Source organism: Delphinapterus leucas, chromosome 2 (assembly GCF_059928025.1).
Source record: "Delphinapterus leucas isolate spDelLeu-1000000601 "Yukka" chromosome 2, BTC_Dleu_Yukka2, whole genome shotgun sequence".
Taxonomy (NCBI): Eukaryota; Metazoa; Chordata; class Mammalia; order Artiodactyla; family Monodontidae; genus Delphinapterus; species Delphinapterus leucas.
In genome coordinates, this window is record NC_143130.1 from 182,980 (window position 1) to 209,654 (window position 26,675).

The 26,675-nt window shown below is 36.3% G+C and overlaps 1 long non-coding RNA gene across 1 annotated transcript in view; it reads right to left on the bottom strand.

The window, feature by feature from the left end:
- Window positions 1-763: 763 nt before the first annotated feature.
- LOC149749930 (uncharacterized) overlaps window positions 764-26,675 on the bottom strand; it is a 68,930-nt gene continuing 43,018 nt past the window's right edge. The window contains exon 3 of the long non-coding RNA XR_016391836.1: window positions 764-25,418. This is a non-coding gene — a long non-coding RNA (uncharacterized LOC149749930). The remainder of the gene's footprint in view (window positions 25,419-26,675) is intronic.

A 26,675-nucleotide genomic window follows, 5' to 3' on the forward strand; every position in this document is an offset into this window, starting at 1 on the left:
GTGTTTTGAGTCTGGGAGTACTGAGATAGACCTAAACAAAAAAATAACTTCAATTTATATTAACAGTAATAGTTAACATTTATTGAAAGCTTACTGGGTGTCAGGTCCAGTTCTAAGTGCTGGATTATGTCATTAAACCTCACAGCAACCTTAAGAGATTGGTTGGTACTGCCATTATGCCCATTTTAAAGATGAGGATAATGAAACATAGATAGGTTAAGTAACTTCCCAAAGATCACAGTGCTAGTCAGTGATGGAGCTGGATTCCAGTCAAGGCATTTTCACTCCTGAGTCCGTACTCTTAACCACCGCTCCCTTTGCTACGGCTAGTTTTTGTTTTAACATAGCAGGTTTATCATTCTTTTGTTATGTGTAATAGAAGATTTTCAGGATTTTTGGTTATAGAGTAAATCCCATTGATGTAAACCAACTGTGTAAATCATTTGACCTAGAAGTTAAGGTAGTAGAGTAGGTGGTCTCTTAGTGAAAATCTTTGACTTAGTAAAGGTACAAAATCAGGGGACTTAGGGCACCTTAATTTCCTATTTGTAATTGGATATGGGAAAAGTTATTAAATCTGGGAACAGCCTTTCGGCTCAAAATTGAAATCTAGGGGATGTTTTCATTTCAGGTACTCAGTTGCCATCTATAAATTCACACTTGGCTTTCTAACTGAATACAGTGAAATTGGACTTGATTTTGATTCATTGTAATTTGCATACTTGAAATATACATGATTACATGATTCTGTTTTAAGTGTGGGATAGCACAAACCTACCTCATATCTATAATGTCTTTAAATACAGTTTAATATATATTTTTTCTAACTGATTTTCAAGTGAACTGGGATAATCCTCCAGATCCAATAGCTTGTAGGTCTTTTCAGTATTCAAGCACTATGCTTCTATATTTTGGGGTCCATTTCATCAGTCATACTTATGAAGTTTTTGCGTCCTTCATTTATTTTCCCTTGTTAGAGATAGGAATAAAAGCATTTAATCAGTTTTAGAAGATATACTAGTTCTGACCCCAGCTATGCTGAGGGTAATCAACTATAGATTTCATCTTGGGTTTTGTCTGGAAATGTTGAAGGAAGAGAACAGAAAGAAATAAGCTGAGTCAACACTTGGAGCTAAGGAATATAGATTTACCCAGGAATCTCCGTTTTTATTTTTTATTATCATTTTTAATGGGACTATCTATCAGGTTGGAGGAAAAGAAACATGCTCAACTTCTGTTACATTATGGGCTTTAAATTTTACTGTTTGTTGCTAGCTTTTTGTTTCATATTTAGGAATCAGTAACATTTCTGATAGTGGTATAAAGTTTGCTTCAGTGCCTCTTAGTTACAACTGTTTTGTCACAAACGTTTCCAATAGTACTGTGAGCTTCTGTTCTCACAGGAGCTGCCCCCTCACCATCTCTCTCTCACACACAAAAGCAATGTTTCTTTTTCTTTTATTAACCTGATAAACAATAAACTATGTAATTTTATTTGTATTTCTTTGATTACTAGTGTGGTTGGGCACTTTTAATATTTTATTGGATATTTGTATTATTTTCTTTTATTCCTTGTTCCTGTTATGTTGTGCTTGCCCATCTGGCATCCACCACCCACTTTTTCTTTGGATAACTGCCCTCCATCATCACACATGCAGTTTGGATGGGATTGTCGCACCTTCAGCTCTGGAGCTGACGTGGTTATCTTTAACCAGTGCCACTTCCCCCCAAGTCCCCACAGTAAATGGTTCAGATGAGGCTACTTAGTTATAAGATGTTTGTTGAGGCTTCCTCAGGAACTGTAGAAGACACTTTCTTGGAGATAATGTGGTGTGATAATTCTGAACTTGCTGCAGCCAGCTTTTCTATCTAAAGGAGCCAGCCCGAGGGCGGCACTAAGAAAATAAAAGTGTGTCCAGGTTGGACCCTTGATGCAATCTGGAGCCCCTGGATCAAACTGGACCTGAAGTTAGTTACACTTCTGGACTTTTCACTTATGTGAGCCAATAAATTCCCTTTTGGTTTAAGCCAGTTTGAGTTGGATTTTTTTTCTTGTAACCAAATGTATGCTCTGTGAGTGTATATGGTCTTTGTAGGGGCTCTTTGTACATTGAATTCAGTATGTTGATGACTGTCACTTGAAAAACCATTATTCTTAAGTAACTTAATATTTTAGTGAGGTTATTTCATATATTTATTTGTGGATATATACATATATATAATTTTAGGGACTCCTTATTTTATAGGGTCTCATGTTTTTTGGTTTAATTTCCTCTGTCATCCCAACACTCACTCTTCCCCTTTCCCACCTGAGATAATCATTGTTACAACCTGGCATGTATACCCTTTCTGCATTTCTCCATGCCTCTTTAATCGTATGCAAGTATGTATATATACGTTATTTTACTCTTGTTATTTTACAAGAATGAGATTGTATGTATAATCATCTCTGCATGTTGCTGTTCTTACCTAACAATAGACTGTGAAAATACCTCTAAGCCAACTTGGATGCATCTATTATCTATTTCAATGATTGTACAATATTAATATTCCATGGTATGGATTATCACAGTTTATTTAACCATTCTTCTAGGAATGGGCACTTATATTGTTTCCATTTTGGCCTTTGCAGATGGTGCTGCAATAAGTATCCTTGTACACATATCGTTTTGTTTCTATGGGATAGATATTTAAGGGTTGGATCTATGGGCCAAAGAAAGTGTATATATTTTTCTAGTTTTGATAGATCTTATAAATTGCTTTCCAAAAATCTGTAACAGGGCTTCCCTGGTGGTGCAGTGGTTGAGAGTCCGCCTGCCGATGCAGGGGACACAGGTTCGTGCCCCGGTCCGGGAGGATCCCGCATGCCGCAGAGCGGCTGGGTCCGTGAGCCATGGCCGCTGAGCCTGCGCGTCCGGAGCCTGTGCTCCGCAGCGGGAGAGGCCACAACAGTGAGGGGCCCGCGTACCGCAAAAAAAAAAAAAAAAAACTGTAACAATTTACATTTCTACTAGCAATGGGTAAGGGTATTGTTTTTCCCCCTGCATTCCCCATCAGCAGTAGGAGGTGTTCACAAAATTTAATTTTTGCCACTTTGATGTACATTAGTTTGCATTTTCTGCAGAGCATTTTTTCATGTTTGTAGGCTATTTGGAGTTACTCTTTTTTGAAATGATTATTCATTTGTCAGTTTTTCTGTTCAATTTTTTTCCTGGTTTTATTATGTTATACGAGCCCTTTGTACAGTACAGATACTAACCCATATATATGTAAGTTTTAAGCATTTTTTTCTAACCCAGTGTTTGTTTTTCAGTTTGTTTATGCTATGTTTTTTCTTACAATTTATTTTTTAATATTTTATACCTTTTGGGTTCCTCGGCTCTTAGACTGTACATGCAATCTCCTTAACCTCTTCTGAGGCTTTTGTTTTACTTTTTTCTTTTTAAATCCTTAATAACTTAGAATTCACTTTTGTTTATGACACAAAGTAGGGAGCCATCTTATTTTTCATATGGGTAGCCAGTTGTGTCAGTACTACACATTAAATAAACTTTCTTTACCCCACTGAACTGAAATACCAATCTTGCCCTAGATAAAATTCCCATAAGTACTGGAATCTACTTTGGCCTTCTATTTTGGGCTCTCTTCACCTTAGAAGGTTATGGATTTCAGTGCAATTGGTTTTCTTTAGTCCCGTGTGTTTCATTTATGTTTTAAAAACATTCTTAGAAGGGCTCTGTGGGTTCCATCAGACTGTAGCAGAGGCCTGGCAAAACAAAGGTTTTGATGTTAGTGGCTCTATAATATGTTCATGGCTGATAAGGAAGTCCTTTCTCACTGTTTTCAATTTGTTTTTTTAAATATGATTCTTTCACTTTATCCTTTGCCCATTTTTCCTTTTTGTGGTTCCTTTTTTTAATAGAGGTCTTTTATAAAATGTGATATGGATACTAGTCTTTTGTCACTAATATATATTCCTGAAGTCTTGTCACAATTAGTGGTTTGTCTTTTGAATTTCTTTGAAATAGTGTATAATTAAAATTTTTAAACTCAGAATTTAATCATTTCAGTCCGTTTGTAAAAACTAGAATTCTAATTGGAATCACCTGATAAATATTTCTATGTTAATTATGAGAAAACTGATAATTTAATGGTAAGACTTGCCATTAGGAAATGAGATATCTTTCTGTCTATTCAGATTTTATACTGTTTTTATGTTGATAGTTTTCTTTACATAGGTCCTGAACCTTCTTTTACAAAACTATTCCTAAGAACTCGTGTGTGTGTATGTGTGTGTGTGTGTAGAGTTGGTCTTCTCATTTCAGAATCTATGAACTTGTTGCTAATAAGGAAAAGCTGTTGACTTTTCTGTCTATCCAGCTGACTAATCAATTTGGTACTTTGGTTTAAAATAAGGTTTCTTGGGACATCCCTGGTGGTGCAGTGGTTAAGAATCCACCTGCCAGTGCAGGGGACATGGGTTCGAGCCCTGGTCCGGGAGGATCCCACATGCCATGGAGCAACTAAGCCTGTGAGCCACAACTACTGAGCCTGCGCTCTAGAGCCCACGAGCCACAACTACTGAAGCCCGTGTGCCTAGAGCCCATGCTCCACAGCAAGAGAAGCCACTGCAATGAGAGAAGCCTGCGCACCGCAAGGAAGAGTAGCGCCCATTCACTGCAACTAGAGAAAGCCCAGGCACAGCAACGAAGACCCAACGTAACCAAAAATTAATTAATTAATTAATTTAAAAAATAAAATAAAATAAGGTTTCTTTGTTTTCTAGGTAAAATAGAAAAAATATAATTTGTAATTTTAATATATTTATTCAGAGGAAATTACAGCCATCTGTTTTGTTTCTAATATCATTTTGAATCTTTTTTTGACGAAGTGTTTGGAGGGAGCCCGCCATTTCACAACTGCTGTTAGGGTCTGCGGCCTTCCAAAGAGGGAACTAACATGCAGCTAGCTCCTCGACCAGCCCTCCCAGCCTCTCCAAGGCCAGGGGTCTTCTTAGAATTCCACAGGCCGAGCTCTCCCTAGGATCCACCGCTTTCTGCTTTTTTCTTATGTAGTCATAGTGAGACTTGGCTATTGTTTCTGTTGGTGCTAACCTCATGTTTTGCAAGATTCATAAAATTGAGGATTCTATCTTTTTCTACATGCTGGAATACTTAATTTTAAAAATGGGTATTGCCTGTTTGTTGTAAGTTTCCTAGGCTTGGTTCTCAGTTTCTTCAAATTGAAAACGGGATAATAATAGTCTCAATACTTTGTAGGGTTGTTCTGGGCATTAAATGAATTAGGGAGTATAAAGCTTGACAGAGTACACTTACAATAAGCTTAGCTATTATTAGCATATCATGATTATTGGTCTTCTTAGTTTTTCTATTCTTAAGTCAGTTTTTATAATTCACATAGAGAAAACAGTGGGGTTTTTTTTTCTTTTGAGATTTAAATTTTTTCTGGAACAAAATTGGGTATACTCATTTGAAAATTATTTTTCTAAGGTTATAGTTTCTCATTCCATATGTGTATATGTGAATTTTCCTTTTTTCTTCTGCAAGCAGTTTGTCTCTTTGGTCTTTTCAACAGGCAAAAACTAGCATAGAAGAGTGAACTGGAAATAAATGATACAGTGATTTCTAAGGAGAGCCAATAAGTGCAAATGAGGCACCTGTTGAGGATGCTGCCAGGTTCCCTGCGTTGTGAAGACCTAGATGTTGACAGCCAACCCCACGTCAGGCTCTAAGGCATCCTGCGTGTCCCAGCCTCTGAAGTCTGCACCTGCCACGGTGTCAGGAAATAGGACAGGCTCCTGGCCACGAGGCAGTTGTCCTCTTGAGATTCACGTACCTTTAGCCATATTTCCTTCACTAGGAATTTTAAGCTACTTAAATATTCCTGTGTGTCACACTCATACCACCTTTTTTCGGTTAGAAACACAAACAACATCTAAGTTTTCTCTAAAACAACACTAATCTTGCAGTGCTGGATAGAGAGCATAAATAACCATGTACATTAATAAACATGTCTGTTTACACGTACCTCTTGCACAGTTCACTTTTCATTAATAGAAATACGAATAAATCACTCTTTACAAAATGACTTCAGAGTTATAATACCAGTAGATCTACCAAGCATGAACCTGCTAAGAAAACGTCAAAATTCACTTGCATTCTTTTTAACCTTAAGGTGTTTATCTCACTACGGATGTATAGTCAAGTGTTCAAATTACTTGAATACATATTTTTCTATGTGGTCTTATTATCTATTTGATGTAAGTTCATTTGTTCCTGCGTATATTCAATTTTATGGTTACTTTTTTCATCCCTTTTAATTTAGTCTTGAATAATTAAAACATTTCACATGGCTCAAAAGTCAATACCATATAAAAAGCTAAATCAGACAAGTCACGTTCCCAAACCTATTGACCCCATTGTGATCTTGCCTTCCCCGTATGTAGTCGTTATCAATAGGTTCTGGTTTATTCCTCCTATGTTTGTTTTTGCAAAAATTATGCAGTATTCTTTTTTTTCCATTTCTTATACAAAAGGTAGCATGCTGTAGACACTCTTGAATCTTGCTTTTTTACTTAACAGTGTAACCTGAAAAATCACTCCATGTATCCTCAGTTTGTAGCGTTCTTCCTCTTTCTTTTTTTTTTTTATGGTTGCAAGTCCTCCATTGTCCTGGGTTGCACAGTTTATTCAACCAGTTGCCTGTGAATGGGCAGTGAATAACCGTATGTGTTGTTTCGTATCTGTGGAGGATAAGTTCCTAAGGCAATTTAAAAAATCTTTATTGAAGTATATTTTACATAAAATAAATTCACCCATTTTAGGACTGTAATTTGATGGGTTTTAATAAATACATACACTTATGAAACCGCTATCACAAGATCTGGAACCTTCCTGTTACCAGGACATCCAAAAGTTCCCTTGTGTACAATGTTTGGTCCCCTTCTTCCTCCCATCTCCACTATGCCTGACACTGCCTGGGGCTTCCTCTGTGACCCCCGGCAGAATGGCTCTGGCCTCTATTGTATTCTCCACCTGCGAATTCTAGACCTACAGTTTCTCCTCTTTTATCCAATAGAGCCATCCACCTTTTCTCCATTTTGCATAAATCTAGAATCATAATGTTCCTCACTGCTAAGAAGATTTGTTCTTCAATTTCTTTAATATACTTTTAACATGTTTTTGGGAGGACGTACAAACAAACTCACGTGCTTGGGTGTACCCTCCTAAGCTGCAGCCATTTTTTTAATTGAAGTATAGTTACTGTACATTATTATATAAATCACAGTTGTACAATATAGTAATTCACAATTTTTAAAGGTTATGCTCCATATATAATTATTATAAAATATTGGCTATATTCCCCATATTGTATAGTATATCCTCATAGCTTATTTTATACCTAATAGTATGTACCTTGTAATACCCTACCCTTATACTGCCCCCCCCACTTTTCTCTCCCCACTGGTAACCACTAGTTTGTTCTGTATATCTGTGAGTCTGCTGCTTTTTTGTTATATTCCACATATAAATGAACAGCCATTGTTAACTAGCAAGGTCAACAAGAAATTGTTGATGGGGGGAAATTGTAGAACCAAAGGATGGGTGTTCCCAGTAGGGTCAAATATTTTGGAATGGATATATCAAGGCAAGTGAGCTAGAAAGACAGGCAACAGTGGAGAGATGCTTGGTAATGAGATTCTGGGAGTAGATCACAGTTACAAACATGTATGAGTGCCTGATGTGGGGTGAAGAAGCCAAAGTACTAGACGGGTCATGGATGTTTCTTCAATCAATAGATACACAGTTGAATTAGTTCTAGATTCTATTCTGTTCCACAAATGTAGTCCAAATAATGATTTGATTTGCAATATATTTATAAATCGTTTTCCCCCTTGCAATTTTTTTTTTAACATCTTAGCAATCATTTTATCCAGTTACAAAATAAAGTTCTTTGGAATTCTGACAGGAGCCTCGTTATATTTATGTATTAACTTACAAGCTGACATTTTAAAAAGTCTTCGCATCCAGAAACATGGCATATCTTTCCATTTACTGAGTTCTTGCTTTATGTCTTTCAATAAAATTTTAGAATCTCCTTCATATAAACCCCCTAGCTATATTTGTTAATATATTCCTAGGCATTTTATTCTTACTATAGTGTATCATGGGTTTTTTTCTTATTTCTTTTTCTCTGTAATAAAGAAAAATTAGTTTATATGTTTCTTACAAACATCTTAATGAATTTATTAATACTAATCTCTTTAGTGTTTCTTATCTAGATTCATAATAATATGTGTGAGTAAAGATAATTTTATCTGATCCTGATTTTATGGCAATAGTTTCAGTATTTTGCATTTTAATGTACTATTTGCTTTTTTCTTTATTTCAATAAATAGCCTAATTAGAATATTGGTTTACATTCATACTTTTAATATTTGAATTCAGTCTTAGTAGGAATGGCAGCTGAATTTTTTCAATTTTATTTTATTTTTTGCCACCTATTGATACAAGCAAATGGTTTCATTGTTTTGTTTAATGTAGGAATCATGTTGAAGATTTCTTGTTGCAAAACCATCCTTACATACTAGGAATATATCTTACTTGTCTGAATTGTATTTTTTAAAAATATTCTACTGGATTCAACTTACTCACATGTTTGTAGCTCTTGCATCTATAAGCTATCTCAAGGGAATCTTGTAAATTGATCTGTCCTCAGCACCAAGAAAAGGGCAGCTCATGCATACAATTGTGTTTCCCCCCTCCACCCTGTAGACTTCTGGCATCTTTTATAGGAGTAAATTCAGTGAGCACAAGCTGTGTGGCCATCCAGGGAGGCCCTAGCTAGAAAAGTGGCCTATAGTAGATGAGTTTACCATAAATTTTCAAATTTATTGCCATATATAAATAGACGAATATATAAGGTCTCCTAATTTCTTCTGTAGTTGGGGTTTTACCTTGTTTCTTATCCCCTGTGTATTGTCATTTTCTCTCTTGTATGGTCAGACTTGTTGGGGTTTAATATGTTTTATTTGTATTTTCAAAGAACAAGATTTTATTTTATCAATATTTTAAATTCTACTTAATAATTTTATCCTTTATTTTTAAAAAAACGTTTTTATTTTGGCATAATTATAGATTTGCAAGAAGTTGCAAAGATAGTACAGAGAGGTCCCATGCACCCTTCACCCAGTTTCCCCCAGTGGTTACATCCTACATGACTATAATATCAAAACCAGGTGATTGACGTTGGTCCAATAGGTGTGTGTATTTCTACATTTTATCACATATGTAGATTAGTGTAACCTCCACCATATTTATGATACAGAACAGTTCCATCGCACAAAGCTCTCTCCTGTTCTATCCTCTTATAGTCATGCCTCCCCTTTCCCCCATCATCCCTAACCCCCAGCAACCAGTGTGTTCTCCACTATATAATTTTGTCATTTCGAGAACGCTCCTGGGTTCGCCAAGAAGTTCGTTTGGTTTTCCATATGATGGCTCTAGTAGTACTTGGCTGTCTTTAACTTCATTCGAAGCAATTTTGTTAGATTGTATTGTGACAGCTGTCATAGTGTGCATTAAAAAAAAACATCAAAATTGGTGAATTTTTGTGTAGCAATTTTAATATTGAAGATGCAAGAAAACAACATTTTTGGCATATTACGCTTTATCATTTCAAGAAAGGTAAAAACCCAACTGAAACACACACAAAAAAGATTTGTGCAATGTATGAAGAAGGTGCTGTGACTGATCAAACGTGTCAAAAGTGGTTTGCGAAGTTTCGCACTGGAGATTTCCCACTGGAGGATGTTCCATGGTCGGATAGACCAGTTGAAGTTGGCAGTGATCAAATCGAGATGTTAATTGAGAACAATCAACGTTATAACACACAGGAGATCGCCAACATACTCAAAATATCCAAATCAAGTGTTGAAAATCATTTGCACCAGCTTGGTTATGTTAATCACTTTGATATTTGGGTTCCACATAAATTAAGCAAAAAAAAAACCTTCTTGATCATATTTCCCCATGGAATTCTCTACTTAAACGTAACGAAAATGTTCCATTTTTAAAACAAATTATGACAGGTGATGAAAAGTGGTTACTGTACAATAATGTGGAATGGAAGAGATCGTAGGGCAAGTGAAATGAACCACCACCAACCACACCAAAGGCCAGTCTTCATCCAAAGAAGGTGATGCTGTGTATATGGTGGGATTGGAAGGGAGTCCTCTATTATGAGCTCCTTCCAGAAAACCAAACAATTCATTCCAACAACTACTGCTCCCAATTAGACCAACTGAAAGTGGCACTCGATGGAAAGTGTCCAGAATTAGTCAACAGAAAATGCATAATCTTCCATCAGGATAACATAAGACCACATATTTCTTTGACGACCAGGCAAAAACTGCTACAGCTTAGCTGGGAAGTTCTGATTCATCTGCCGTATTCACTAGACATTGCACCTTTGGATTTCCATTTATTCTTTATAAAATTCTTTACAAAGTTCTCTTAATGGAAAAACTTTCAATTCCCTGGAAGACTGTAAAAGGCACCTGGAAGAGTTCTTTGCTCAAAAAGATAAAAAGTTCTGGGAAGATGGAATTATGAAGTTGCCTGAGAAATGGCAGAAGGTAGTGGAACAAAAGGGTGAATACGTTGGTCAATAAAGTTCTTGGTGAAAATGAAAAATGTGTCTTTTATTTTTACTTTAAAACTGAAGGAACTTTTTGGCCAACCCAATATGTAACTAGAATCATACAGTATGTGACCTTTTAAGATTAGCTTTTTCTCACTCAGCACAATGCCCTTCAGATGCATCCAAGTTGTTGCATGTATCAACAGTTCTTTTATTTTTATTGCTAAGTAGTAATAATATGGCTGTACACGGTTCATTTACTCATTCACCTATTATAGGGCATTTTAATTGTCCAATTTGGGGCTTTACAAATAAAGCTGCTATGAAAAATTTGTGTGGGCTATGAAAAATATGTGTGATGCCCAGAAGGGCTGGGCATCATTAAGGATGATGACCCAGACCCCCAAGGAGTGTGAGGGGCTGGGTCATCATCCTTGATTCTTAATTCTCCAGCTTTCTTTTGATTTATTATAATTTTATAAAGTGTTCTTTAGTTGCATACTTATTTATTGTCAGTCTTTTTTAGTAATAGAAACATTTAAATATTCTCTACTGTATATAGTTTAGCTATGTTGCAGATATTTTGATATCAAGTATTCTTTTATTTGTAATGTATTTTAATTATATGTTTGAGTAGAAAACTATTCAGAGTGTCTTAATTTCATATGGTAAGGACTTTGTTTTTTTCTCTTTAGGTTAGTTTTTCTTCTTGTAAACTTCTAGCTTACAATTCAGTTATGGTTAGAGAATGTGGAACATAAAATCTCTGTACTTTTGGGGATTCTTTAAGGTTTTCTTGGTGGCCAAGAATTTTATTTTTATTACTATTTGGTTTGTTCATATTTTATCATTACTTATTTTAGATTTGCAGTTGTATAGCCCAGGGCAACCAAGGGCAAGAGCAGTTTACCTGGCACACTGTTGCAGTGTGTGGGGTTGCTGAGTTCAGAGCATTTAAATTTCCCAAGTAGAGGAGAGCTGTGATGTGAATGAAAAGGACTAGTATGCAAGTTGGGGAAGATGGCACCAAGAAGAGAGATAATTACAGAAAGAAAAAAAACGCTATTATTTACCATCTCCTAGGTGCCAGTTCCTGTGCTTGGCTTTCACTCATTAATCATTAAACTTCAAATGCATTCACCACACTGTACTGCATGGAATACATTATGTAAAGACACATGTGTTAAAGATGTCTCTAAGAGTGGTAGAAAAAAATTATTAAATTGTCACAACAATCCAGTGAGCAGGTGTGACAGTTTTTATTTTACATAGAAGGAAATAGAAACTCAGAAAAATTAAGTAACTTTTCCAAGGTCACACAGCTAATAAATAATAGAGTTGGAATTTTGATTCATTTTTTAAAATGCTTCATGGATATTAGAAATTTAATACACATCATTTATAGAGAACAAAGTTTGTTTGTTTGTTTGTTTGTTTTTTGCGGTACGCGGCCCTCTCACTGTTGTGGCCTCTCCCGTTGCGGAGCACAGGCTCCGGACGCGCAGGCTCAGCGGCCATGGCTCACGGGCCCAGCCGCTCCGCGGCATGTGGGATCCTCCCGGACCAGGGCACGAACCCGTGTCCCCTGCATCGGCAGGCGGATTCTCAACCACTGAGCCACCAGGGAAGCCCCATATTTTACTTAATAGATATATTTGTGGGAAGATCCCACATGCCGCGGAGTGGCTAGGCCTGTGAGCCATGGCCGCTGAGCCTGCGCGTCCGGAGCCTGTGCTCCGCAACGGGAGAGGCCACAACAGTGAGAGGCCCGCGTACTGCAAAAAAAAAAAAAAAAAATAATGTATCTTTCACATCTTCTATAACATTGTTATTTTGTGTATTTGAGCTGTCAAATTCTGAAAGAGTTAAAGGATATTATCATGATAGATGATTTTATCAAGTTCCTGTAGAGCGACATGTTTTAGCTTTATGTTATTTAGTCCATAAGGAAACAGAATGTACATATTCTTTATGCTTGAATCTTTTATCATTACATAAACGCCCCCTTTATCTTGTTTAATTCATTTGGACCTTGAATTTTGCTTAATCTGATAATATTGCAACCCTGTACTCTTGTTTTTATTTCATTAATTGTTTTCATGTTTATAAGAGAATATGGGTAATGTATATATGTTATAAAGAATAATATGACGAACACCCATTGAAGTTCTACTGTGTGTGTGTGTATAAAATGTATTTTTGGAGATTTCTTCAATTTCTATACTTGGAGATAAAATCAAAAATAGACTTTTTCCTTTAGATTTTCTCTTCCAACTTTGGAAAAATTTGAAGAATGTGCACAATACAGGAATTCAGATTTGTTTTAAAACCATGTTAATGTCTAAGTGCAAGCTCAAAAGAGTACAGCACTGGAGTGGGGTCAAAAGTAGGTGAACAAAGTTAGAAAAGCCTTACTTTTTACACAAATTTGATGGAGAAGAGTTCCTTATTGAAGCATTCAAAGAGGATATGGAAATACCAAAATTCACTTAGTTTCTAAGTGATTAAGATGCAGCTATTGGAAATCCCATTTCAAGCTCCAGTGATAAATATCATTTGTATAAATTACATGTTAGATTCGTCATTTAACTAGATGGGAGGAATCCTTTCACAATGTATATTTATATCAAATCATCATGATATACATTTTAAATGTCTTACAATATCTAATATATTTCCAGTAAAACTGGATAAAAAGAGCTTTTCTTTTTTTCAAGAATGAGTCTTAAAAAGGATAAGTATTAGGTTAGTATTTGAAAATAGAGACTGAAGTAAATTCAGTAGTTTCTAAAACTTTATCCTCTTTGAATTTAAATTTAAAAGAAAACCAATCTTATTTTGTGGATGGATGGAGAAATTTTTATCCACATGGCATCAAATGTTTTGAAAAACTTAGAAATGCAACCAAGGCACAAGTGCTAGTGGAAAAATGATGGCTGTCATTGTGTAAACCAGTGTTAATTTTCTAATTCACATAGAAGTATTTCAAATTGCCTAACAACCTAGAACAAGACAGACAAGTTCCCTACTTTCCTGGAATTTATATTCTATTATAGTAGAACAAGAGAGACAATTTAAAAATTAGATTTTGAGGTCATTTTTTCCCTTGATCAAAATGCACACTATAGCATATTATCCTCCCCTGCAGAAAAAGGCATGTTGCTTTGCTCTGTTACTAAGATATGAAAGTTCCTTGGAAGTGAATTTATTATTGTACTTTAGGTCTTGAGCTTGCCCATTTCTATTGCTAGGATCGCATGGCTTGAGATAAGACCTGAAATTGGGAAGGCAACAATACAAAGGATAAGAAGGAAAAATTTTTGATTTTTCAATCAGGATGTTGCAGGGAAGGTGGACATGGGGCAAGAAGATAACCTTCAACTGTGCTGCTCTCTAAACTTTGAAATTTCACTGTTAGATTTGTAAAGTGTGTGTTCAGGGCAGAATTGTAACCTGTCACATCAGACTGTTTCTCTCCACAGTCGTGTGTGGGGCAAAGAGTTTGACATCTAAATCCAAGTAAAAACTTAAAGTGAAATTCTATATTTTATTGCTTTCATATGCCTGTGCTATATAATACCAGGGTCATCAAAATTTAAATTAATTATTTTTAAAGGAAAATTATGTATCAAGAAGAGTGGGCATTTTCTATAGAAAATGTTTGTGCCTTTTTTTTTTTTTTAATAGTCCAATAAAAGAGAAGGCAGGATGTAAATGTGTGATTGCAGAATCAATGCTTCTAAATGAGATCTTTCAGTTCTCCATGAGGGGGCAGCAGCTCTTCAGTTATCTGAGAATTTCTGCAGTGAAGGTCACCGTCAAAGCCTTGACACTGTCCAATTTTTTGAGAATTTTTACAGCCTGTGGGGTTTTTGTTTTTGGTTTTATTTTTTGGTTGCTGTTGTTTATTTGTTTTGGGGTTTTTTTTTTGCCATCTTCCTCCTTTCTCTCTCTGTCTGTCACTGTCTCTTTTTTTGTTTCTTTACTTTTTTGGCAAAGTTCAGCCACAGATCACATTTTTATTAGATCTGAGCCTTTCTGTTCTGAAATGGCCTATTTATACTGAAGTCAACAGACAGACTGCACAACACTGCTCAGGACCAAATTACAGTTCAGCACCCACAAGAGTTGATTTCGCCGGAGGCGGAGAAAATGGAAGCATAGTTGCTCTCGCAGTTTGGAAGAGGACTGCTTCCTTCTGTGGTATGCCTTCATTATTTTAAAGAGAAGTTTGGAGGACTGAATAGAGGCATTACAGATAAAATGAGGATGCCACAAATAGTTTGTGAAGCTGCGTTAATTTAAGGCTTTAAAATTATTTACTTTTATGTTTTTGATTTAAAATCAGTTTAGAGCTTAAAGATGAGATTATATTAGGCTTCTTTTTGTGAGGAGAGAGAACTGTTTTCTGGAAACACTCAGTTAAAATAAAGGATTTTAAATTGCACTTCATTTTCCACCAAACTTTTAAAACTAAATTGTTCGATGATTTTGACTCCAGTATATTGAATACATTTAATTCTCATAGGCTATTTTTCTCCAAATGTTTCAAATTATAAGACAATTCTGTCATTGTATTCTTCATCAGAGTCTGGCACTACCTCTCTTTCTCTGCTTACTTTGCTTAAATGGCACTGTTTCTGGACTGAGTAATAGCAGACATGCTTGATATAAATATATGTTTATAATGTCAGTCATTTTTAGAAGGTTCAGAAATCTTCAGCTAATGTTCTTGATCACACTTGCTACTTTTAAGATGTTGGTTTTATTGATAATATGTCTACATTTTTATTGGTAATGTTTCTATTTAATTTTTGCTTCTGTATTGATTAATTCTTCCCTCTACTTAAAGAAATCGACTTTATTTTTTATAGCAGTTTTAGGTTCACAGCAAAACTGAGCAAAAAGCAGAGTTCCCATATGTCCCCTGCCCTACATATGCACGGCTCCCCCCAGCTACCAGCATCCCACACTAGCTATTTTTCCAGCTATTTTTTGTTATTAATTTGTAGTTTAATTCCAATGTCATCTGAAAGCATGTATGATTTCTATTCTTTCAAATATGTTATGGTGTGTTTTATAGCCTAGAAAGTGTTCCATCTTAATGGAAGTTCCATGTGAGCTTGAGAAGAACGTGTATTCTGCTGTTGCTGGATAAATTTGTCTATAGATGCCAGTTACATCCAGTTGATGGATGGTGCTGTTGAGTTCAACTATGCCTTATTGATTTTCTGCCTACTGGATCTGTCTATTTATGATGCAGGGATGTTGAAATCTCTCACTATATAAGTGGATTCATCTATTTCCCCTTGCAGATCAGTGTTTGCCTTATGCATTTTGATGCTGTGTTGTTAGATGTGAACACATTAAGGATTATTATATCATCTTAGAGAATTGATCCCTTTATCGAATGACCCTATTTATCCTTGAGAAACTCCTTGCTGTGCAGTTTGCTCTGTCTGAAATTAATAGAGCTACTCCTGCTTTCTTTTGATTAGTGTTAGCGTGGTATATCTCTCTCCATCCCTTTACTTTTAATCTATATGTGTCTTTGTATTTAAAGAGGATTATTTGTTGTCCACATATAGTTTGGTCTTGTTTTTGATCCACTGGTAATCTGTGTAATCTAAACGTCAATTGGTACATTTAGACCATTGACATTCAAAGTGGTTATTGATATAGTTTGATTAATATCTACTATATTTGTTACTGTTTTCTGTTTGTTGCCCTCACTCTTTGTTCTTATTTTTGTCTCCCACTCTTTTACTGCCTTTTGTGGGTTTAATCAAGCATTTTAAATGATTCCATTTTCTCTCCTTTCTTAGCATAGCAATTATACTTCTTTTTAAACTTTTTCTAGTGGTTGCAATATGCATTTACAACTAATCCAAGTCCACTTTTGAATACCCTTATACTGCTTCATGGGTAATACAAGTGCCTTATAAAACCAAAATATTCCTAATTCTTTCTTCTCATCCTTTTTATCACTGCTGTGATTCACTTCACTTATACATAAGCATACAAAAACATACACAAAAATACATTGTTGCCATTATTATTTTGAACAAACTGTTATCTGTTAGAACAAATAAGAGTAAGAAAAATAAAAGCTTTTATCTAACCTTCACTTCCTCATTCTCCAATGCTCTTCCTTTACGAAAATCTGAGTTTTTGACCTATATCATTTTCCCTCTCTCTAAAGAACTTCTTTTAACATTTCTTGCAGGTCTACTGGCAATAAATTCCCTCAATTTTTGTTTGTCTGAGAAAGTCTTTCTCCCTCACTTTTGAAGGATAATTTTGCAGGATACAGAATTCTGGGTTGTTGGCTTCCTTTTTCTCTCAGCATTCTAAATATTTCACTCCACTCTCTTCTTGCATGGTTTCAGAGGAAAAATTTGATATAATTCATATCTTTGTTCCTTTATAGGTAAGATTTTTTCCTGAAGGCTTCTTTCACTATTTTTTCTTTATCTTTGATTTTCTGCCCTTTGAAAATGATATGCCTAAGTGTAGGGTTTTGGGTTTCTGTTTGTTTGTTTTGTTTTTGTTTTTGCATTTATTCTGTTTGGTGTTCCCAGCTTCCTGGTCTGTTGTTCGGTGTCTGACTTTAATTTGGGAAAAATTCTCAGTCACTATTGTTTCAAATATTTTTTGTGTACTTTTTCTATCTCTCTTCTTCTAATATTTCTGTTATGTGTATGTTATACCTTTTGTATTTGTTCCACAGTGTTTGGATGTTCTGTTCCATTTTTTTTTCAGTCTTTTTTCTCTTTGCTTTTGGAAGTTTCTATTGACATATCCTCAAGCTCAGTGATTCTTCTCTCAGACATATCCAGTCTACTAATTAACACATCAAAGACATTATTAACTTCTGTTACAGTGTTTTTGATCTCTACCTTTTTTGTTGTTGTTTTAATTTTTATTTGATTAATTATAAAGGAAGTTGAGCATCTCTTTTTTTTCTAATTTTTTCATTGTGGCAAAATACACATAATATAAAATTTACCATCTTAATCATTGTAAAGTGTACAGCTCTGTGATATTATATATATATTCATAATATTGTGCAACTATCACCACTGTCCATCTCCATAACTCTTTTCATCTTGTATACTGAAATCTTACACCCAGTAAACTGTAACTCCCCATTTATTTCCCCCCAGTTCCTGGCAACCATCATTTTAACTTCTGTCTCTATGATTTTGACTATCTTAAGTATTTCATGTAAGTGGAATCATACCATATTTGTCTTTCTGTGACTAGATATTTCACTTAGCATAATGTCCTTGAGGTTCATCCATACTGAAGAATATTGCAGAATTTCCTTCCTTTATAAGGCTGAATAATATTCCATTGTATGGTTATACCACATTATACTCCTTCATTCATTGATGGACGCTTGTGTTGCTTCCAAGTTTTAGTTGTTGTGAATAATGCTGCTATTGACATGGGTGTACAAATATCTCTTCAAGACCATGCTTTCAACTATTTGGGGTATATGCCAAGAACTGAAATTGCTGAAAATGTGGCAATATTATTTTTAATTTTTTTGAGGAATTGCCATGTTGTTTTCCACAGTAGCTGTACCACTTTACGTTCCCACTAGCAATGCACAAGTGTTCCAGTTTCCCCTTGCCTATTTTTGAATGAGGTTGTTTGTTTTCATATTGTTAAATTTTATGTTGTTGTACTCTATATTTTGGGTATTAATACCTTATCAGATATATGATTTGCAAATACCTTCTCCCTTTCCGTAGGGTATCTTTTTACTCTGTTGTTATTGTCTTTTGATGTACAAAATTTTTTACTTTTCATGAAATCCAATTAAAAATTTTTATTGTTTTCCGTGCCTTTGATGTCATATCCAAGAAATCATTGCCAAATCCAATTTGTGAAGATTTTTACCTATGCTTTTTTCTAAGAGTTTTAGGTCTTATAGTATTAGGTCTTACATTTATGCCTTTGCTCCATTTTGAGTTTATTTTTGTGTATGATGTTAGGTAAGGATCCATCTTCATTGTTTTGTATGTGGATATCCAGTTTTCCCAGCACCATTTATTGATAACACTATCCTTTTCCCATTGAATGGTCTTGGCAGCCATGTCAAAAATAATTTGATCATATATACAAGGGTTTATTTCTGTGCTGTCTATTCTATTCCATTGGTCTGTATGTCTGTCTTTGTGCCAGTACCACACTGTTTTGATTACTGTAACTTTGTAGCAAGTTTTGAAATCAGGAATTTTGAGTTCCAAAGCTTTGTTCTTCTTATAAAAAGTTGTTTTGGCTATGTAAGTTCACTTGGGATTCCATAGAAATTTTAGAATGAGTTTTTCTATTTCTCAAATAACGACGTTGGGATTTTGATAAGGATTGCATTGAATCTGTAGATTGCATTGAGTAGTATTGACATCTTAACAATATTAAGTTTTCCAATCAATATATATGGAATGTGTTTCCATTTATTTATATCTTGTTTAGTATTTTTCAGCAACGTTTTATAGTTTTCATTGTACAAGTCTTTTACCTCTTGGTTGACTTAATTTCTAAGTATTTTATTCTTTTTGATGCTGTTGTAAATGGAATTGTTTTTATCATTTCTTTTTCAGATTGTTCATTCTAGTGTATAGAAATGCAACTGTTTTTGTGTATTGATTTTATATCCTGTTGCTTGCTGAATTCATTGATTAGTTCTAACAGCGTGTGTGTGTGTGTGTGTGTGTGTGTAAGTAATCTTTAGGGTTTTCTACATAGAAGATCATATCATAAGTGAACAGAGATAATTTTACTTCTTTGCCAATTTGGATCTCTTTTATTTATTTATTTTTGCCTAATTTCTCTGGCTAGAGCTTACAACTATGTAGAATAGAAATGGTGAAACTGGACATTCTTGCCTTGTTCCTGATTTTAGAGGAAAAGCTTTCATTGAGTGTGATGTTCACTCTGAGTTTTTCACATATGGCTTTTGTTATGTTGAGATAATTTCCTTCTCTTCCTACTTTGTTGAGTGTTGTTTGTTTTAATCATGAAAGGGTGTTGAATTTTGTCAAATACCTTTTCTGCATCAATTGAGATAATCATGTTCGTTTTGTCCTTCATTCTGTAAATGTGCTGTATTATATTGATCAAATTTTGTATGTCGAGCCACCCTTATATTCCTCTCTCTGTCTCTCCCTATTCCACAGAAGGCACTTCTCTTATTTGTATCTTTTAAACAAAATATGTTTTCTGCTTGATTATGTTTTGGCTGACATTAATAGTGCCAAAGTGCTAGCATTTACTTGGTTTATCTGTTTCTACCCCATTATTTTCCATTTTTGTGTCATTTTGATTTATGTGTGTATTCTGTAAACAGTGTACAGCTAAATTTCATTTCTGTTTCTGTTTTAAGGTCAGTCTAAGAATCTCTGTCTCCTGCTCACACACACACACACACACACACACACACACACACACATGCACACGCACACACACACACACACACACACACACACTGGATTTAACCCATTTATTTTTACTGCATTAATTGAAATATTTAGTATTATACTTCTTACCTTGATGTACGTTTCCCGTTTATTTTACTTTTATTTTAACCTATTAAGTGTTCTTGTTTCTTTTCCTGTTTCCTTTCCTCCTTCTCCCCCATCCCTTCTATCCTTCCTTTTTCAATATTTCTGTGGTTTGAAAGTTATACATCTTATTATTATTATCCAAATTGGTAACTTTGTGTTTTTCTATCAACATTGACAATCCATCTTTTTTACCTGCTTCTCTCAGAAGTTGAACAGTCAGTGGTTTGGCACTTTCAATCCCTCTTTTTGTCTACTCATTGCATTGATTTTCTGAAAAGCATGTGGCATCGTTATTTGCAGATTTTTATTATTTTAAAACCATGATTCCTCTACTTTTAGAGTAATGGTTTCTTAAGCCGTATTATGCTTCAAAGCCATATAGAAGTAAAATTTCATGATCTTACTCGTTTCATTACTTTCCATTATTTCTTGAATTCCATGATGGCTTTTTTCCAACTTTGTTGTTGTTAATTTTTTTAAGATTTTTTTTTAAGATTATTTATTATTTATTTATTTTGGGCTGTGTCAGGTCTTAGTTGAGACGTGCAGGATCTTTGTTGCGGCGAGCAGGCTCCAGGGCACGTGGGCTCTGTAGTTTGCGGCACACAGCCTCTCTAGTAGAGACGTGCAAGCACAGTAGTTGCGGTGCGTGGGCTAAGTTGCCCCACGGCATGTGGGATCTTAGTTCCCTGACCAGGAATCGAACCCACGTCCCTTGCATTGTAAGGAGGATTATTTTCCACTGGACCACCAAGGAAGTCCCTGTTGCTGTTATTTAGTGAAGTACGTCATCTAGTAATTCCTTAGGAATGGGTTCCAGGAGAAGTAAACTTTCTACAGAAACTTTGTAATTTGAAAATATTTTTTGTGCCTTCAAAATTATATGATGGTTTGGTTCTGTATTTGAATTCTAAGTTTAAAATTATTTTGCTATAGAAATAATATATTCCTCTATGGATAGCTTGCAGATGTGAGGTCATATGCTAGTCCACTTAAAATATTTGCAGGTAGCCTGTTTAGCACTTTGCTCTTCTTTCCTCCCTCCCTCCCTTCTTTCCTTCCTTCCTTCCTCCCTTCCTTCCCTCTCTCCATTTCTTCCTTCTTTCATTCCTCCTTACCTCCCTCCCTCTCCCCCTTTCTTCCTTCCTTTATTTCTTCTTTGGCACCTAAATAGCTCTATCCTTATCAAAAATCTCAGTTAGATGTATCTGGTATGACTTTCCCCCACAAGTCCTGCTAGACTTTCCGTGGACTCTTGTATCTGTTTTCCTTGCCTCTTTTTCTCAAAATTCATTGCTCTTTATTTTGCACTCTATTCCAGAAGAATACCTCAGCTTGCATTTCCAGGTTACCAATTTAATCTTCACTTATTTCCATTACATAATTCAATTCATGTACTGAGATTTGTTTGTCAAGTTGGGGAATGATAATTGTTTCTATTTTCCAACTACTCTGATCACTTTTTTCATACCATTTTTTTTCTTTCTTATTGTGATAACCTCTCATCTCTCTGAGGATACTTATGATTATTTTCCTCAGGTCTCCTTTGCAAATTATGTTTCCTCAAGTGTCAGTTCTGTTTCATATTTTCTCAGGTATATGTGGTTCTTAGAAATATGCTTATATTTATGAGGAGAGATTTTTGTTTCAGTGCTTCAGCTAGTTGAGAAATTTTGTTTTCCTGGAACTGAAAATATATTCCCAAGGTTGTGTAAGAAAGACAAGGAGGGTGTGCATGCAGGTGGCTACCTTGTCTTGTGGGTGTGGGGCTCCCATCTTTCTTGTCTGCTGAAATGTAAGTGGAATGCTACCCCACTTCTGTGGCCCCAGTGCCTTTAGCTCTGAAAGTCTTTCACATTAGACTCATAATTTGTTTATAGTAAAGTGCGCTCAGCCTATTAAAACACAACAGCAAGGTTTCCTCGTAGCCACCTAGTCAGTAGTCATAAAACACAAACTTTGAAAACTGGAAAGGTCATCAAGATTTGAAGGAATGGAGTTATAAGTCAGTCACTTTTCACTGGGGTGGAGAGAGGTATTAGTTTTCTATTGTTGCCATAACCAACTGTCACAAATTTAGTGGCTTAAAACAGCAAATTCATTGTCTTACAGTACAAGAGGTCAGAAGGCCTAAAATCAGTGTCAGCGGGGCTGTGTCCCTTCTGGAGGCTCCAGGGGAGAATCCATTTCCTTGCTTTTTTCTGGATTCTTGATGCACCTGCATTCCTTGCCTCAGGGCCCCTCCTCCCCCTTCAGAGCCAGTGTCTTCCATCCATCTGTCTGTCTGTCTCCTCTGAATCTTTCTCTGATCTCTATTTTCATCACCACATTTCCTTCAGTGAGCCTGACCCTCCTACCCATCTCTTATAAGGACCCTTGTGATTACATTGGGCCCACCCAGATCATAGGATAACCTCCCTATCCCAAGACCCTTACCTAAGTCAATTCTGCAAAGTCCCTTTTGCCACGTAAGGGACATGCTCACTCATTCTGGGAGTTAGAATGCGGACCTCTTTGGGGGACCATTATTCTGTCTCCTTCTGGGGGCTGAGAGGTTTGGGTCGCTTTGGCTGGTGACACATAGCAGGGGGTAGTCTCAGGAGCAGGTAAGGAGGGGGTATCCTAGCTTTGGGGTGGATTCTCTGCCCTTTCCCTGTTGGTTTCCCCACTCCCCTCATCCACCCTGCCAGCACTCGCACCATCCCTATGGGGCTCATGTGTTCCTTTCCTCTCTCCTTGCTCAACACTAATATCCCAAAGTCACCCGACAAGGACACAGAAGCCATACCAGCCAATTAACAAAATTCAACGAATAAATGTCAATGATTTACACAAAGTATTGTCAGAAAGAATATAAAAAGTAGGAGGATTCTTTATGGATTCTGTAAGGGCCTGTAACAATCCAATTTATGTACCAGAAATGGCTACATATGTTATACAATCGAAATACCTCAACCAAACCCTGAAATGTATATGTGTTGGGCCTGCATTTAATCTAGGGTCGTCTCTTTAGATTATGATGTGAAACGCACTTTTGAGGACTTTGATGAGAACCACATGGCAGGGTTCTGCCGCTTAGCTGCAGAAGGGGGTAGCCTTCTCCAGCACAGTACGTCCTGTGCAGCTTTCATGTTTGAAGGATGGCTTGCTTTTCTGTGTATAGAACAGATGTATCTTTCTGAAACAGTGAAATTTGTTGATAGAGCCCATAATTAATATATTTAACCTGAGCTGTTGATAGAATTAAACATTTATTATCTGAGGATGCCATCCTTCCTCTACATAGGAAACAGAGTGTTTTTCTTTGTTATTGTTGATCTGGCCAAGGTTCTTTCCACAACACTGTGCTCCCAAGAAAGGGAGGACAAGCCAAAGACAGATAAAGAACAGAGTGTCAAACCCCAGCAAACTCATTTATCACATGTTTTGGATGGAAGCCAGCTAAATTTTAATTTTGTAATATTTAAGAAGACAGTGTATGATAAACAAGTTAATAAAATAAACATAATTTCACATAAGCTCCTGGTCAAAACACAAGTTTTTCTTTTATAAAATATTTTTCTTAATTACAAAATACTTCAGACAGAAAATAGAGGGCAAAACATCTACGCATTTAAGATCCAGATTTAACAAATGTTAATGTTTGCCTTGTTGTTTTCAGATATTTTTTAAAAAAATAGATATGTTTAAAGCCCCTTTTTTGTCTTTTCCTGATCTCATCCTCTCTCCCTTCTTCCCTCCATAGAACTAGCCACTCTCTTCAAGTTGGTAAGTATCTTTCTATCCAGACTTTTGGTTCTTAGGAAGTTTCTGTACAGTCATAAAATAGACATTTTTGTTTGATGTACTTGGGACTTTATGCACATGTCATTTTGCAACTTGATTTTGTTCTTCAACTTTGCTCTTCAGATTTACTCATGCTCCCATTCATTCATTAAATGACATCATTCTATTCCACTCTACTAATAGGTCTCATTTTATTTACCTATTCTCTTATTTATAGGTATTGAAATTGTTTCCAATGTTTTGTTATTTCAAAAGACCCTAGTTTTTGCTTTTCTTGTTTTTGTGTGTGTTTGTATGTGTATGTTTTCTTTCTAGTTTACTAATTTCTTCTAACGTCTTATCCTTCTACTTTTCTTTTTAGATGTACTCTATCAATCTTCTCCTAGCACCTTGTATAGAGAAAACTCCTCTGTGTCTCCTCCTAGCTCTACTCACACTGAACAGTTCTGTGACCATCAGCTGTGTGGGTGTTTTTCTCATACCGAGCAACTCTGCAATACCAGCTGGGTGTCCTACAAATAATTCCATTCTGACTCTGTCTACTTGGAGACAGCATCAGACCCCACAGGTTATGGGCTCAGTCCCACAAGACTGCCCCTCCCCCATCACACACACACACACACTTCAGACACCAGTCTTAAGCTCAAGGTTATCGCCTGTGAGTCTGACCAGCTGGCTATAAATCAGAGGGATAAAACATAGGAAATCACTAATATCAAAGATTTAACTGGCAAGTATAGTTGCTGTCCAATATTATATAAGTTACAGGCGTATAAAATAGTGATTCATAATTTGTAAAGGTTACACTCCATTTATAGCTATTATAAAGTGTTGGTTATATTCCCCGTGTTATACAATACACCAGTTTCTTATTTTGCAAAAACATATTTACTGGACTTCCCTGGTGGCGCAGTGGTTAAGAATCCTCCTGCCAATGCAGGGGACATGGGTTCGAGCCCTGGTCCGGGGAGATCCCACATGCCGCGGAGCAACTAAGTCCGTGTGCCACAATTACTGAGCCTGCACTCTAGAGCCCGCGAGCCACAACTACTGAGCCTGCGCTCTAGAGCCCGTGCACCACAACTACTGAAGCCCACGAGCCTAGAGCCCGTGCTCCGCAACAAGAGAAGCCACCGCAATGAGAAGCTCGCGCACCACAACGAAGAGTAGACCCTGCTCGCCACAAATAGAGAAAGCCCGCACACAGCAACAAAGACCCTACACAGCCAAAAGTAAAATTAATTAATTAAAAAAACATAGTTACTCACGGGTTCGTGCCCCGGTCCGGGAAGATCCCACATGCCGCGGGGCGGCTGGGCCCGTGAGCCATGGCCACTGAGCCTGCGCGTCCAGAGCCTGTGCTCCACAACCGGAGAGGCCACAGCTGTGAGAGGCCTGCGTACCGGAAAAAAAAAAAAAAATTTACTTTGTTTTTGAACAAACATATTTCAAGCCTCTAATAACCTTGAGGTATACTAATGTACCTTCCAATAACCACTAAGTATTGATTACAATAGTTTTGATTTCACTAGTAAAGGATGGTCCACATCGTCTCCTTTGGATCAAACTGAGCACTACTTTACACACCAAGGAGCTGTAATGTTCACTTTGTTGACAGGATATTGCTCTAGGTAGGAGTGTGGTATTCCAGGAACAGGAGCAAGATTCTGGCATATTGCTCTAGACTTTTCATCTCATCAGTGACAGAGGCTGAGTGGAATTTAAGATTTTCTTCACAAGCTAAATAGGAACATTTGTTAAAAAAATGTGCACACCTGGTTGCATTGCCAAGGGATAAACTATCCTGGGCTTTCAGGCAGAAATGCAGAGTTTCTTCTCAAATTCAATGGCAGAAGCAGGGTTTGTACCATGTCTAGAGATGAGGATGTTGGGCTGAGAGGCCCATGTGTTCCCAGATCCCTGTATTAACTCACATCAGGGGAAATGCTCTGGGGGCACTCTGCAAAGGGAAAGTGGGTAGTAGTGTATGCCGGTAGAATTTTTAAACGTAAGTTTATTTCACACACTGATTGTTCGTGTTCACCCATTCCAACTCCTAGTTCCAAAGAAGAATTTTAAGACGTTCTTACTTTGATGCTCTTCCAGGAGTATACATACTTTAAAAGAGAGCTCTACATACTCACATGTTCTTCTTTTAAATTGAAGTATAGTTGCTGTACAATATTATATAAGTTACAGGTGTACAAAATAGTGATTCATAATTTGTAAAGGTTACACTCCATTTATAGTTATTATAAAGTGTTGGTTATATTCCCCGTGTTATACAATATATCCTTGTAGCTTATTAGTTTGTGTCTATTAATCGCTTACCCCTCAATTGCCTCTCCCCCCTTCCCTCTCCCCATTGGTAACCACTAGTTTGTTCTCTATATCTGTGAGTCTGTTTCTTTTTTCACACTCACATGTTCTTGGTTGGAGGATAAATTGGTGCAACTTTAGAGAAGGTGGTGTGGAATTTTCAATCATGTATTGAAATACACTTACCCTTTGACCTTAGCAATTCCACCCCTGTATAGAAGCAAAACATTGGAAACAACACAAATGACCATCAATGGAGAACTGGTTAAATAAAATATGGTTTAACCATACACTGTAACAAATGAGGCATCTTTAAATATACTAATTATAGAA